Consider the following 15,173-nt stretch of genomic DNA (forward strand, 5'->3'; position numbering starts at 1 on the left):
TGGATGCGCTAAAATGGCTAGTACGCCTTAGCAAAAGGACCCCTATATTTTGATACTACATGAAAATGGTTACCGGTTACTTCTTTTATCTGTGTGTGTATGGGGACCTGGATTCATACATATGAAATCTACTTCCAGAACATGTGACATGCATTAGTTCTGCCTGGACTTTTGTTTTTTTATTATGGCCATACATAGGACTTAATTTTAGATAACAAGAAGATGGAGCTGTGGCGCTGGGTGGGGCAGTAGTTCCAGGGGCAGAAGCAACAGGAGATGATGGGCTGTTTAGGGAGCAGAGTGGCCATTCTTTGTTTCAAGCTCCTTCCTTCCTCTCCTCTTTCCTTTAGGCTGCCTGGAAGGAAGGAGCTAGAGCAGAATATTGTGCTGAAAAAAAGTAGCAGAATCACATTGGTTACCCCAGAAATGAAATCCTGGCCGTGCTTCATTTAAACAAATTATTTCCCTGATTTGATACTTCAGTGTGTCTGCAGTATATTCATTTAAATAAGACTTGTTACCACTGCTATTTTCAGTGAAAGGCCTTCCCAAATTTATGAACTCTTTCATTTTCATATGTATATACAAGAATAACTGGAAAGAAATGAGAGGAGAAAGGCAAACTACACAGTTCTAACTTCATGGGCTCATTTATGAATCAAGTTTTGGTCTTACATCATCATGTCAGTTGACATATGATAAATCAGCAAAAAATACATCACTTTTCCTACAATATGTATTCCTTTCTACACGAAAGAAAACAAGATCAAGTTTAGTTTCTTTTTTTTTTCAATATTTTTATTGTTTTATAGTAGTAAACAATAAGAAAAGTTATACAACAACTTTAACATAGGTATGACGAGTAACACAGGCATAATAATAGGTTACACAGGTATAATATCGATACATGAGCATTTGGTAGAATGATTGACATCTTATGCACTATAAATATAATAATGTGGCATTATAGACTTGCATCTCCAGGAATAAGCAGGGATGTCCCAGGGCTGAATTGTAGAGAAAAACCATCAAAAGCAACAACATGCTATCAATGGGCAGTTTCATGACATTAATATATATCAAAGTATGGCCGAATGCTAGGAGGTCTGAGTACATTCTCCCTAAGCTCACTTCATTTGCTTGTTTGCAAGAACTTTACCTGACTAAAAATGCCAAAGAGGAGAGGACAAAGCGCTGGTGGAGCCTCACAGCGCTCCAGGACTGCCGTCTTCGGCAACATTGAGGAGCTGATGAGGAGAATGCAGGAAACGCCAATACCATCGGGGAGTTCCCTGCAGGAGTCGCGCAGTGGTGGCGAATCTGTGCCGTTCTCCATAGGGCTGGAGACATCGCTAAGCCCCGATGTGAGAGCACCTCCCCCACGCCCTCAGTCCACCAGTTCCCCGCGAGCGGAGGTACTTTCGGATGTCGGAGTTCATCTCCTCCCGGAGGCTAAGGAGATCGAAGGGGGAACTGTGCTGCCGGAGTCCTTGCTGCTACAGGGAAGCCCGAATGAGGAGACTGAGGAGGAAGCGGAGGGGGAAGCAAGAGCCCAACAGGATGTTGGAAGGAACAGATTGCCAGTGGGTGAGCTAAGTAAATCTAATTTACACTTTCTTCAAATAGAGAAGCCCCGGGAGGTAACATTGTGGGACCTAGTGGCTAACTTGGCAAAATCTATAAGTCCACAGTTACAACAACTTGAAATCAAATTTAATGATCATGAGACTGAGATTAAAAACTTGAAGACTGGAATTGAGGACTCTAAGACCTCAATACAGAATGTATATCAAGAACTAAAGGTTACTAAACAAATTACTGAGACATTAATTAAAGATAACACTAACTTAAGAAGGAAGATGGAGGCAATGGAAAATTTTTCCCGAAATAATAATCTTAGATTGATCAACTTTCCCAGGGTGCCTATGATAGCCCCTAGAGAAATGTTGAAACGCTACATGATGGAAATATTGGAGCTTTCTGAAGAAACATTACCTCCATTTACACAGGTCTACTACCTTCCAAATAAGACTCAGGAACAGCAACAACAACATAATTTGTGACATGATTTAATGAACATATCTAATATTTTGGAAACATCTGATAAAGAATTGGTTGCTCCAGCAACTTTACTTTTAACAGTAGCTCTTGCACCAGATAAAAATTGGTTGCTGAAACTTTTCTTTAAAAATAAACAAAAATAATTTTTAGGTTGTAAAATACAGATGTATCCAGATTTGGCCAAGGAGACCCAGCGAAGGAGACGTGAATTTTTGTTAAGGAAACCTGGTGTTATAGCTCTAGGGGCTACATTTTATTTGCGACATCCATGTAAATGTGTAATTAATTATCGTTCACATAAATTTGTTTTCTTTGAGCCATCTCAACTGACAACCTTTCTCTCAACTTCTTGTTTGGAGAAAGATGGAACATGAGTGCTAAGTTTAAGAAAGGGTGTACTACCTCAGTCAACTAGTATATCTTTGTAATTTAATTTTTCTTATTATTATTTTCCCATCATCCACCTTGGATCCTATTTGAGGACTTGAGTTGAGATTTAAGCTTATATTTGATGTTTTGATGTTTTATAATGTCTACTTACTTATTTTCTTGCTGAATTTCCTTTCTGTACAAGTTATGCTTGATTATATTGAAAATTCAATAAATATATATAGATACATATATATCAAAGTGACAAGCTATATCATTATGAGTGAGTCTGATCAGAGGAAAATAGTTGAGATAAAGGAGAAGTCAGATGTGAATTACAGTAACTAATGATTGGATCCCATATAAGCATAAATTTGTGGAATCTATGCATCCTTTTGGCAGTTATGCCCTCATATTGTAAAATAATGCAGACAAGATTCCACCATGCAGCAAATGAGAGTTTGTCAGGATGTTTCCAATCATTTAATATAGTTTTGATAGTTATCATAATTAGAGATTGGAAGAGAACAATATGATGTTGAGACAGAGTAGAGTTTAGAACAAACTCACCAAAAAGTATTTTCGCTAAAGATATAGTTTCCTTGATTGGTAAAATTTGAGAAATGAACTCCCAAATTTGGGACCAATATTTGGATGTGATGGGACAGTAATATATCATGTGGTCAAGAGTCCCAACATCCAATTTACAGGACCAACATCTGTTATTACCTTCCAATGATAATTTAGAGAGCTTGTATGGTGTCCAGAATGCCCTATGTAATAAGAAATAGCAGGATTGGGTTATAGCAAAGGATCGAAGGAGTTTAAAGGTATGTAGCCAGATGATATGCCATTGTTCTTTGTCTAGCTGTGTACTTGTTTCTTTACCTCAGATATCTTGAACCCAGGGTGGGCCGGTTGGTGATTTTAATTGTAATGTCCGATACCAGTTGGCAGCTTCACCCCTTTTCTTGCTATATTTCAAACTGAGGTCTAATATGGAGGGAGTAGACTCAGTAAGTGTATGGTTAGTATAGAAGTCTGTGATGCAGTGTTTCAGTTGGAGCCAAGAGAAATACTGAGTCATAGGGAGATGATTTTGAGTGGATAGTGTAATGAATGGTATCCAGGATTTGTTATGTAAGAGTTGTTTGAGAGTCCAGATCTCTGCTTTTTTCCATATAGGCCAACAAATGGGTTGACCATGTATCAGTAATTTGGCAGAGTTCCAGATGGGTATATAATTAGTAGATAACCAGGGAATTTCTAATTTGCCATCAATATATCTGATTACTTTTGAAGTATCTTGTATATGCAGATGTACCAAAGGTTTCTGGGGTTTATCAAAAATGGGAAGTAGAGCTATTGAGGTATGGTCTAGTAGTTTTTGTTCTATATGGAGCCAAGTAGGAGTTGCTTCCTCAGTTGAGGTTTTGGTTAACCATAGCGAACCCTGTCTCATTATAAAGGCAGTGTGATATGTTTTGAAGCAAGGAAAGTTAAGACCACCTTCAATTCTGAGCCTTTTCAGTTTTTTAGACTAATTCTCGGGGTTTTGTTGTTCCAGATGAATTTCGTTAGAATAGAGTCAATTTTAGAATAAGTGTAGTTGGAGAGATAGAAAGGTCGCATTCCTAGAATGTAATTGATAACAGGGGTAATCATCATGCGGACCTTCTCTATTCTACCCCACCATGATAATTTTAGTGGTGTCCATTTAGAAGTGAGTTTGTTAGAAAGGTCTAAAAGGAGATCAGAATTATATTTTTGCATATCTGGAATGGTAGCAGCAACTTGTATACCTAAATATTTTATCTTAGTAATGGAACATTGAAGTCCATGTGATTTAATAGCGTGTATGGCTTGGGGACAATTCAGTGGTAGGACTTCAGTTTTAGAGATGTTAAGTTTGTAGCCCGAAATTTCAGAGAATCGAGCAATATCTTGTAATATATGTGGTATGGAGCTAGGGTAGAATAAAGTAGCACGTCATTGGCATAGGCCGAAAGTTTGATTTCTAAGGAGTCAAATTTTGCTCCGATGATTAAGGGGTTGGATCTGAATTTGATAAGATGTGCAGTGGTAAAGAATTCCATATCATGGGGGCTGTGATCAACAAATTAGTACAGGAAGTCCCTTGTCTAGTTTCTGACTGGGCTGACAACATGAAGCTGAAATAAAGAAACAAACACATTTTTACTGATAAGCCCACCCAGAATTACCAATGATGATACTCAAATAACACGCCCCACTGGCACTGGAAACAGAACTGTGAATCCTAGGGATTATAATCGACAAGAACCTATCCTGGGATGCACAAACACAAATATTAATCAATAAAATATTCACAACACTGAGAAAACGGATGAATCTGGCATTGCTTTGCCAAATAAAACTTTCAGATTTTGTTTCATTTACAGGTACTATCCCAACTAGATTATTGAAATGTCCTTTATGTAGGATGCAAAGAAAACATATGTAGCAGCCAGACCTATTTTCTCAGCCATAGGTATCGGAACAGATGGGGATCACGGCCTCCCCAAAATTTAATGGTAGGATTTTTGAAGTCTTCGTCCACAAGGTGCTCTGGTCTACTGAATGCAAGCCTGCAATCTTCAGGCTGCCGGCAGCGACAGTCAGCTGAATACGCTGCCTTCATTGGCCTGGAAGCTTTGCCTCTGTGGAGACAAGAAATTGATGCTGAGAACATAAGAACATAAGCAATGCCTCCGCTGGGTCAGACCTGAGGTCCATCGTGCCCAGCAGTCTGCTCACGCGGCGGCCCAACAGGTTCAGGACCTGTGCAGTAATCCTCTATCTATACCCCTCTATCCCCTTTTCCAAAAGGAAATTGTCCAATCCTTTCTTGAACCCCAGTACCGTACTTTGCCCTATTACGCCCTCTAGAAGCACATTCCAGGTGTCCGCCACACGTTGAGTGAAGAAATACTTCCTAGCATTCGTTTTGAATCTGTCCCCTTTCAACTTTTCTGAATGCCCTCTTGTTCTTTTATTTTCCGAAAGTTTGAAGAATCTGTCCCTCTCTACTCTCTCTATGCCCTTCATAATCTTGTAAGTCTCTATCATACCCCCTCTAAGTCTCCTCTTCTCCAGGGAAAAGAGATCCAGTTTCTCCAATCTCTCAGCGTATGAAAGGTTTTCCATACCTTTTATCAAACGTGTCGCTCTCCTCTGAACCCTCTCAAGTATCGCCATATCCTTCTTAAGGTACGGCGACCAATATTGGACGCAGTACTCCAGATGCGGATGCACCATCGCCCGATACAACGGCAGGATAACTTCTTTCGTTCTGGTTGTAATACCCTTCTTGATTATACCTAGCATTCTATTCGCTGAGGGGAAGCTTCCAGGGCTACTGAAGGCAGCGTATTCAACTGACTGACACTCCTTGTGGCCCGAAGATTGGAAGCTTCAGCCTGCCCTGGAGGAGCAAAGAAAGGAGAGGTACCCATCCTACAGGGGAGCAATGTCGCACCCAATTGGGGGTAGCGAGAGGTAAAGAAGGAAGCCAAATTGGGACGGAGGAAGGAAAAAAAGAAGTCCAGGAAAGGAGGGGAGAGAGAGATGCCAGACCACGGGGTGAGGGAGGGAAGGAAAGCAGAGTGGAGAGATTCCAAACCACAGGGGGAAGGGGGAGAGAGATGGAAGGAAAGGAGACAGATGCCAGACCATGGGTGAGGAGGGAGGAATGGAGACGAGTGGGAGAGATGGAAGGGATGGAGCCTAAGATAACAGACCTGAGGAGAGAGAGTTGCCAGACACTAGGGGGGGGGGGTAAAGATGGAAGAAGGTTAAGATGCCAGGCCATGGGACGGGGTGGGGTGCGGAAGGAGAGAAGAGGAAAGACATGCCAGAGCATGGGAGGAAAGGGGGGAAGAGAAAGGAGAGATAAAAATGGAGAGGGGTGAAACTTCAATGAATCATGTAAAAAAGAGGAGGCACAAGGTGGATGAAAGGGGAAGAGGGTAGACAGTTTATCCCAGGACAAGCAGGCAGCATATTCTCACATATGGGTGACGGAGTTCCAGCACAGACACTTCAAAAGTGCATTGCCACTTTGAGTTTGAGATAGCCCGCACCACGCATGCGCGAGTGCCTTTCCATCCGACATAGGCCCGCAGTTTCTTAGTTTCTGCGGAGCTAAGAAGTCACGTTTCAACAGCCGTTGATTAATATTGCCTACCTGCTCTCGCGGCTTGTGATTTTTTTCATCATAATCCCTTCTTTTCCTCTTTTTTTATTTTCGTTCTAATAAAACCTTTAAAAAAAGGACTTTACTTTGCCGTCTTTGACTTTTGGCCTGGCGGGGCCTTTCCATCCACCTCAACCATCACATTCAATTTGGCTGAGGCGGTGTTCCCATCCATGTCACGCCCACTGACAGGTTTTAAAAAGTGCAGTCGCTGTGCTCGGGCTATTTCGGTGACTGATCCACATAGCTGGTGTCTCCAGTGTTTGGGGCATGAGCACTGTGCCGAGACTTGCAAGTGCTGCTCTTCCTTACAGAAAATAACTATTAAAAATTGTCTTTTACAACAGCAGAAGCTTTTCAGTGTCGGCATGGACGGGGAGCTGACATCGTCACCGACACCAACCGCACCAACTTCTAAAATGACATCGAAGACTTTAGAAACATAGAGCATGACGGCAGAAAAGGGCCACGGCCCATCTAGTCTGCCCACACTAATGGCCCACCCCCTAACTACCTCCATGAAGAGATCCCAAATGCCAATCCCATCTTTTCTTAAAATCTGGCACGCTGCTTGCCTCAATTACTGTTGTGGAAGATTATTCCAGCGATCAACCACCCTTTCGGTAAAGAAATATTTTCTGGTGTCACAATGAAATTTCCCACCCCTGATTTTCAATGGATGCCCTCTTGTTGCCGTGGGTCCTTTAAGGAAAAAGAGATTCTCTTCCACCTCAATACGGCCTGTGACATATTTGAACGTCTCAATCATTTCTCTCCTCTCTCTGTGTTCCTCGAGTGAGTACAGCTGCAACTTATCCAATCGTTCCTCATAGGGGAGATCCTTGAGTCCTGAGACCATCCTGGTGGCCATTCGCTGAACCGACTCAACTCTCCGCACATCTTTTTGATAATGCGGCCTCCAGAATTATACACAGTATTCCAGATGGGATCTCACCATGGATCTATACAACGGCATTATGACCTCGGGCTTACGGCTGACGAAACTTCTACAGATACAATCCATACGGATACAGCCCATGATTTGTCTAACCCTGGATGAAGCTTTCTCCACTTGATTGGCAGTCTTCATGTCTTCGCTAATGATCACTCCCAAGTCACGTTCTGCTACAGTCCTTACTAGGATCTCACCATTTAGGGTGTAAGTCCTGCATGGATTTTTGCCGCCAAGGTGCATGACCTTGCATTTTTTGGCATTTCAACTTAGTTGCCAAGTCTTTGACCAATGCTCCAGCAGGAGTAGGTCCTGCGTCATACTGTCGGGCATTGAGCTTTTGTCGGGCACTGTGCTTTCATCTGTTGTGCGGTTGCCTACCATGTTGCATAGTTTGGCGTCATCGGTGAATAATGTAATTTTACCTCGAAACCCCTCAGCCAAGTCTCTTACGAAGATGTTAAATAGAATCGGGCCCAAGACCGAGCCCTGCGGCACTCCGCTGATCACCTCTGTCGTATCGGAGAGGGTACCGTTTACCACTACCCTCTGAAGTCTACCTCTAAGCCAGTCCCTAACCCATGCGGTTAATGTTTTACCCAGTCCCATCGAACCCATCTTGCTCAATAACCTGCGGTGTGGGACACTATCATATGCTTTGCTGAAGTCCAAGTACACAACGTCCAGGGACTCCCCTATATCCAGCTTTCTTGTTACCCAGTCAAAAAGCTGATCAGATTTGATTGGCAGGACCTTCCCTTCGTAAAACCATGTTGATGGGGATCTCGTAGATTCTCCTCGTTCAGGATCGTATCCAATTGGCGTTTGATTAGTGTTTCCATAAGTTTACTCACTATCGATGTGAGACTCACCGGTCTATAATTCTCTGCCTCCTTCCTGCATCCCTTTTTGTGGAGTGGAATGACGTCAGCCATTTTCCAATCCAACGGGACTGTTCCTGTACTTAGGGAAAGATTGAAGAGCGTGGATAATGGTTCCGCCAGGACGTCACTCAACTCCCTGAGCACCCTGGGGTGTAGTTTGTCCGGTCCCATAGCTTTGTTCACCTTGAGTCTTGATAGCTCCTCGTAGACACTGCCGGGCGTAAACTCGAAATTTCGAAACGGGTCTTCCGAATTTTCCCTCGTCGGCAGCTGAGGGCCGGATCCCGGCGCCTCGCAAGTGAAGACCGAGCAGAAGTATTCATTTAAAAGTTTGGCTTTGTCAGAGTCCGATTCTACATAGTTCCCGTTGGGTTTCCTAAGGCGTACTATCCCATCTGTGTTTCTTTTTCTGTCACTAATATACCGGAAGAAGGATTTATCGCCCTTCTTGATGTTCTTCGCAAGGTTCTCCTCCATTCGGAGTTTGGCCTCCCTGACTGCCGTTTTGACCGCTTTTGACTTGGCCAGATAGTCTTCCTTGGATTCTCGCTTCCCTGATTGTTTGTAGATGATGAACGCTCTTTTCTTCTTTCTTTTGAGATCTGAGATCTCCGCAGAGAACCACCGTGGTCTATTGTTTCTTCACCGTTTACTTACTGATTTGACGTAGCGGTTGGTTGCTTCGTATAAGGTTGATTTCAGAGTTGACCACATTACCTCTACATTATCTGTTTCGGCATGGTTTTGCAGTGTCCGATGGACGAAATCTCCCATGCTTTCGAAGTTTGTGCCCTTAAAGTTGAGGACCTTGGTTGATGTGCTTGACTTAGTGAAACCTTTCCTGAGGTTGAACCATATCATGTTGTGGTCACTGGAGGCCAACGTATCGCCTACTGAGACCTCTGTGACACTTTCTCCATTGGTGAGTATTAGTTCTGGTATCGCCCAGTCCCTAGTGGGCTCTAATACCATTTGTCTGAGTCTCGCTCCCTTTATAGAGATTAATAGCTTTGGCACCGGTAGAGCCACCAACGCTGATCCTGGTGTCGCAGTACGCCATCTCGTTAGGTAAGCCAGCTAAGAAGCCTTCTCCTTCATCCTCCAGGATGCAGGTCAAAGTTGCATTGAGTCAAGTCATGCCGACCTCGCAGAAGTCCCATAAGCGCACGGTCCTGCTCTCGGTGAGTGCCTCTACATCGGCATCCTTCTCACCGGACCGTGTCACTGCACCTTCGGTACCAGCAAAAAAGGCTCCATCTTCCGTACTGATGCTAACCCTCAAGCAAAAAATTGATGCCTTACTTCAGGAGGAGCCTGAAGAGGAGGAGAGCATTTTCAAATGTTGGTTCCGACACAGCTTCTCCCGGTGTTGACACCGACTCCTCCGGTGCAGGTCCAGTCTGATCATATCACGACACCGACTACCGGCACCGTTGATGTTCCACCAGTGTGGCGTCAAGATCCGGCATGCCGCTCCAGGTCTTTGACACAGGCGTCAAAACATCGATCATCTCAACACCAGTCTCCATCCACCCAGTCTTCGAGAGATGAACAGCCTGTCAAGTCTGGTAAGGTGTCTCACAAGCGCAAGCATACTGACACCCCGACACCAAAACGGCACCGATCCCAATATCGTTCCCCATCAATGTTACAAGACTCCGACTTGTTGGGAGACTCGGATCCTGCAACCCCATCTACCACAGTAGCTGAAGGCTCTTCTGCATCGGGCTCTCCTCGTCGTGCAGACATGAAAACTGCCAATCAAGTGGAGAAGGCTTCATCTAAGGCAAGGCAGATATTGGGTTGTATCAATAGAAGTTTCGTCAGCCGAAAGCCTGAAGTCATAATGCCGTTGTACAGGGCCATGGTGAGACCTCATCTGGAGTACTGTGTGCAATTCTGGAGGCCACATTACAGTAAAGATGTGTGCAGAATTGAATCGGTTCAGCGGATGGCCACCAGGATGATCTCGGGGCTCAAGGGTCTCTCGTACGAAGAGAGACTGAACAAATTGCAGCTCTACACTCTCGAGGAACGTAGGGAGAGGGGAGATATGATCAAAACATTTAAGTACCTCACGGGACGTGTCGAAGTGGAAGATGATATTTTCTTTCTCAAGGGACCCTCGGCCACAAGAGGGCACCCGCTCAAACTCAGGGGCGGAAAATTTCATGGCGACACCAGAAAGTATTTCTTCACAGAGAGAGTGGTTGATCATTGGAACAAGCTTCCAGTGCAGGTGATCGAGGCAGACAGCGTGCCAGACTTTAAAAATAAATGGGATACCCATGTGGGATCCCTACGAGGGTCAAGATAAGGAAATTGGGTCATTAGGGCATAGACAGGGGGTGGGTAAGCAGAGTGGGCATACTTGATGGGCTATAGCCCTTTTCTGCCATCATCTTCTATGTTTCTATGTTCTCCCACAAGGGCTTCCCCCAGTGAAAAGATTTCATTTTCTAAGTTCATCCATCAGATGGAGAAGAGTCTATCCATTCCCTTGGAGCAGTGTCCTGCAAACTTTTCCAGCCGGCAGCACACTAAATGCAGTGCCCCAGCCGGAAGGCACCCAGAAGTCGATGCATCACGTGCATGCGTGACATCATTGCGTCAAAGTCCGCGCATGCGCAGAGGCCCGTCTTGCTGCAACCCCACCATTACAGGGATCCGGGAGGTGCATGGAGAAGAGGAGAGATGCCGGCCAGGAGGAGAGTCGTCCACGCCGACTGATTTCCTACAGGACATGCCTCTAGCTGCAAGAGGCATGTCCTGTAGGCAGGCAGCTGGTGTGGACGTCTCTCCTCCTTGCCAGTGTGTCATGGCACACCAGAAATCTCAGGAGGCACACAGTTTGCGATATGCTGTCTTGGAAGCTGGTTCCAAATACAGCAGAGTATCTGAAAACTCTTGATTATGACCATCCTCCTCGGGAAATGCTAAAATTGTCCTTACATGGCATCTTGAGGGAGACTTTTTTTTAAGAACTTTGAGACTCCTCTCTCCATTCCAATTGCACCAAAGAAGCTGGAATCTCTTTACAAAGTTATACTTCTCCCGGGATTTGATAAACCACAGCTGCCGCATCAATCCCTGGTGGTAGAGTCCACTTTGAAAAAGTCATCATCAGCTAGTGTCTATGCCTCTGCCCCCCCCTGGTAGAGAGGGGCGTACAATGGATAAGTTTGGGCGCCAACTCTACCAAAACTCCATGCTGGCGAATAGGGGAAACGATAATTTTTATTTCTCCTGCTACCTTAAACTTCTGATTAAGCAGTTTTCTACTTATCAGAAATACATTCCTGCTCGCAAAACCAAGGGCTTCCAGCAGCTTGTCTCCTCTGTTCTATAGCTCCAAAAATATATGGTTCACTCTGGATATGACACTTTTGAGCTAACCTCCAGAGCAGCGGCCATGTCGGTAGCCATGCGCAGGCTTGTGTGGCTAAGAGTGTCTGACCTGGATGTTAATCACCAGGACTGTCTTGTGTCAGGTGTCTGAGTAACGAGCTCTTCAGAGACTCCACAGATACCGCCACACAAAAAACTCTCTCCACCCATGAGACATGATTGGACACTTTGATCAAACCAAAGAAGAAACCACCTGCCTCTAGACCCTTCAAGCCTGCCTCCTTATATCAATGCAGGTTTTCTGCCAAGGTTTCTGCTCCTGCCCGTCCTCCACCAAAAAAGTAGAAGCAACAAGTATGTCAGCCTAATAATCAGCAGACTGCTCAACCAAAATCGTCTCAGTCTTTTTGACGTGTTCCTGCAGAACATAGCCACCATTCCATTACTTCACCCTCTCCCTCAGCCAATTGGAGGGTGTCTACAAACCTACATCTATCGTTGGGAGCTCATCACATCCGATCTCTGGGTGTTGCACATCATCCGAGAGGGTTACTCCCTACACTTCAACACCCTCCCTCCAGATCATCCTCCAAGAGAGTCTGCTTCCAACCCTCCGCAATCCACTCTTCTTCAGCAGATTCAATCCCTCCTTCTCAATGCCATCGAGGAAATTCCTGTCACATAGCAATCTCAGGGGCTTTACTCCTGATATTTTTTGGTGCCCAAGAAGACGGAAGGACTGAGTCCGATTCTAGATCTCAGAGCCCTCAACAAGTTTCTTGTCAAAGAAAAATTTTGCTAGCCACTCTCTAAGTCAATTAAATTTGTTACCTTTGCTTAATCTTCTGTAAACCGCATAGAACTTCATGGTATTGTGGTATATAAGCTGTTATTTTTATTATTATTATTATCCCCTATTGGCTCACAACAACTGGCTATGCTCTGGATCTCAGGGAAGCCTACACTCATATGTCAATTCATCAGGCTCCCCGAAAATATCTTCGTTTTCAAGTCAATCATCACCATTACTAATACAAGGTTCTTACATTCGGCCTGCACCTGGTAGTGGTGGCGGCAGCTCTGAGGCCTCACAGCCTACAAGTCTTCCCATTTCTAGACGATTGGCTGATCAAGGATCTTTCATCTCAGGCTGTTGCTCAAGCGATAAACCACACCATCTTATTTCTTCAAACCCTAGGGTTCGAAATCAATTTCCCCAAATCGAAACGTCATTCATCTCAAAGTCTGCAGTTCATTAGGGCCATTCTCGACACCTCTCTCATGAGGGCGTTTCTACTGCCGAATCGTCTACACGCTCTCCTTCAGCTGTGTCAGCGAGTGCTTCTCTTACAGACCATCTCAGTACAGTACATGATAGTTCTGGGCCACATTGCCTCCACAGTCCATGTTACACCTCTAGCCAGGCTTCATCTTCGCACTCCTCAATGGGTCCTCGCTTCTCAGTGGTCTCAAGCAACAGATCGTCTCTCACAACATATTTCTGCGACCTTATCTCTTCAACAGTCGCTTCAGTGGTAGATGGTTTTCTCTAATCTATCCAGAGGGCTCCTTTTCCACTTACCCCCTCTTCAAAACCTGGAGGAGTGCATCTGGATGGTCTTCAGACTCAAGGTCACTGGTCCTCCAGGGAGCACAAATTCCACATCAATCTCCTAGAACGCAGGGTGATTTATTATGCTCTCAAAGCTTTCCAGCATAACATGACATAACATCGTGCTTTTAGACCACGTAACCATAAGTTAAACGCGGTTTACAAAAGATTATATAAAAAATAAAAGAAACACAATAGAACTAATTAGCCAGAAATTTTAAAAAAAGATAAGTTTTCAACTGAGTTCTAAAATGTTTATAAAAACAAGCTGTAAGCATCTTCTCGAAAATCAAGTCCTCCTGCTTCATACGGACAATCAAGTAGCAATGTACTACATAAACAAGCAGGGAGGCCCAGAAGATCTGATTTTGTGCAACTGCTCGCAACATCCTCCTGAAAGCAGTGTACATTCAGGGGGAGCAGAATTCCTTGGCAGAAAACCTCAGCATAATCCTTCAACCTCACAAATGGACACTCAACTCTACCGTTCTCCGTCCCATCTTTGCTCAATGGGGCACTCCTCAAGTGGACTTGTTCACATTTCCCCACAAACACAAGTTGCCCCAGTCTGTTCCAGACTTTATTCGCCTTATCGCCTGGAGGCGGTTGCATTCCTCTTGGATTGGATGCAAATGTTTCTGTATGCATTTCCACCCACTCCTTTCATCTTAAAGACTCTCATGATTCTCATAGCTCCTCGGTGGTCCTTAGTTCTCCCTTCTACTGCAACTCAGTGTCAGGGAACCAATTCCTCTACCAATTTTTTCTACTCTGCTTACACAGAATCAAGGAGCTCTTCTTCATCCCATCCTGAGTCATTACACCTGACAGTTTGGTATCTCTCGGGCTGAATTCATCTGACTTATACCTCTCTCAGCCTGTCCGCAATATTATAGATGCCTCCAGGAAACCAGCCACTCAACAATGTTATCCCTAAAGGTGGACTCAGTTTTCTTCCTGGTGTCTTCTTCATCATCACGATCCAACTTCCTTGTCAGTTGAACTTGTGTTGGATTACCTACTTCATCTTTTTGACTCTGGACTCAAATCTACATCTATTAGGGTCCATCTCAGTGCTATTACAGCTTTCCACCAACCAGTCGAGGGTAAACCTCTCATTGCTCATCCTTTGGTCTCCAGGTTCATAAAGGGACTTTTTAATGTAAAACCACCTCTCAAACCTCCTCCAGTTGTCTGGGACCTTAATGTTGTTCTTTCCAGATTAATCAAGTTTAAGTTTCAAGTTTATTAGATGGCTTGATTAACCGCTTAAACCAGGTTTCTAAGCGGTGTACATTTAAAAAGTTACATATATTGGGTAACAACACAGTCCATACAATTAACAAATAAACTTATTGTGCTAAAAAATTAACATTTGTTAAACACAAGGTAAGGAGGGATGAAATACAATTTGTAAAGAAAAGAGGAGACATCAAAGGAAAATACAAAAGGATAATAAGACATTTGGGGGGAATAAAATAAACAAAGCAATAAGATAAAAAAATTAACTTGCAAATGCATCTCTAAAAAGGAAAGTTTTAAACTCGTTTTTAAATTTTACAAACTCTTTCTCCTCCCGTAAAAACATAGGGAGGGCGTTCCATGTCTGCGGTGCTGTACAAGAGAAAATAAATTGTCTCCTTGTATTAATAATTTTTAGAGAAGGAATAGATAAAAGATTTTGTTCGCTAGATCGTAAGGTTCTCTTTGCAGAATAAGGGATAAGTAATCTAA

This window comes from Geotrypetes seraphini, chromosome 12 (assembly GCF_902459505.1).
Source record: "Geotrypetes seraphini chromosome 12, aGeoSer1.1, whole genome shotgun sequence".
Lineage (NCBI taxonomy): Eukaryota > Metazoa > Chordata > Amphibia > Gymnophiona > Dermophiidae > Geotrypetes > Geotrypetes seraphini.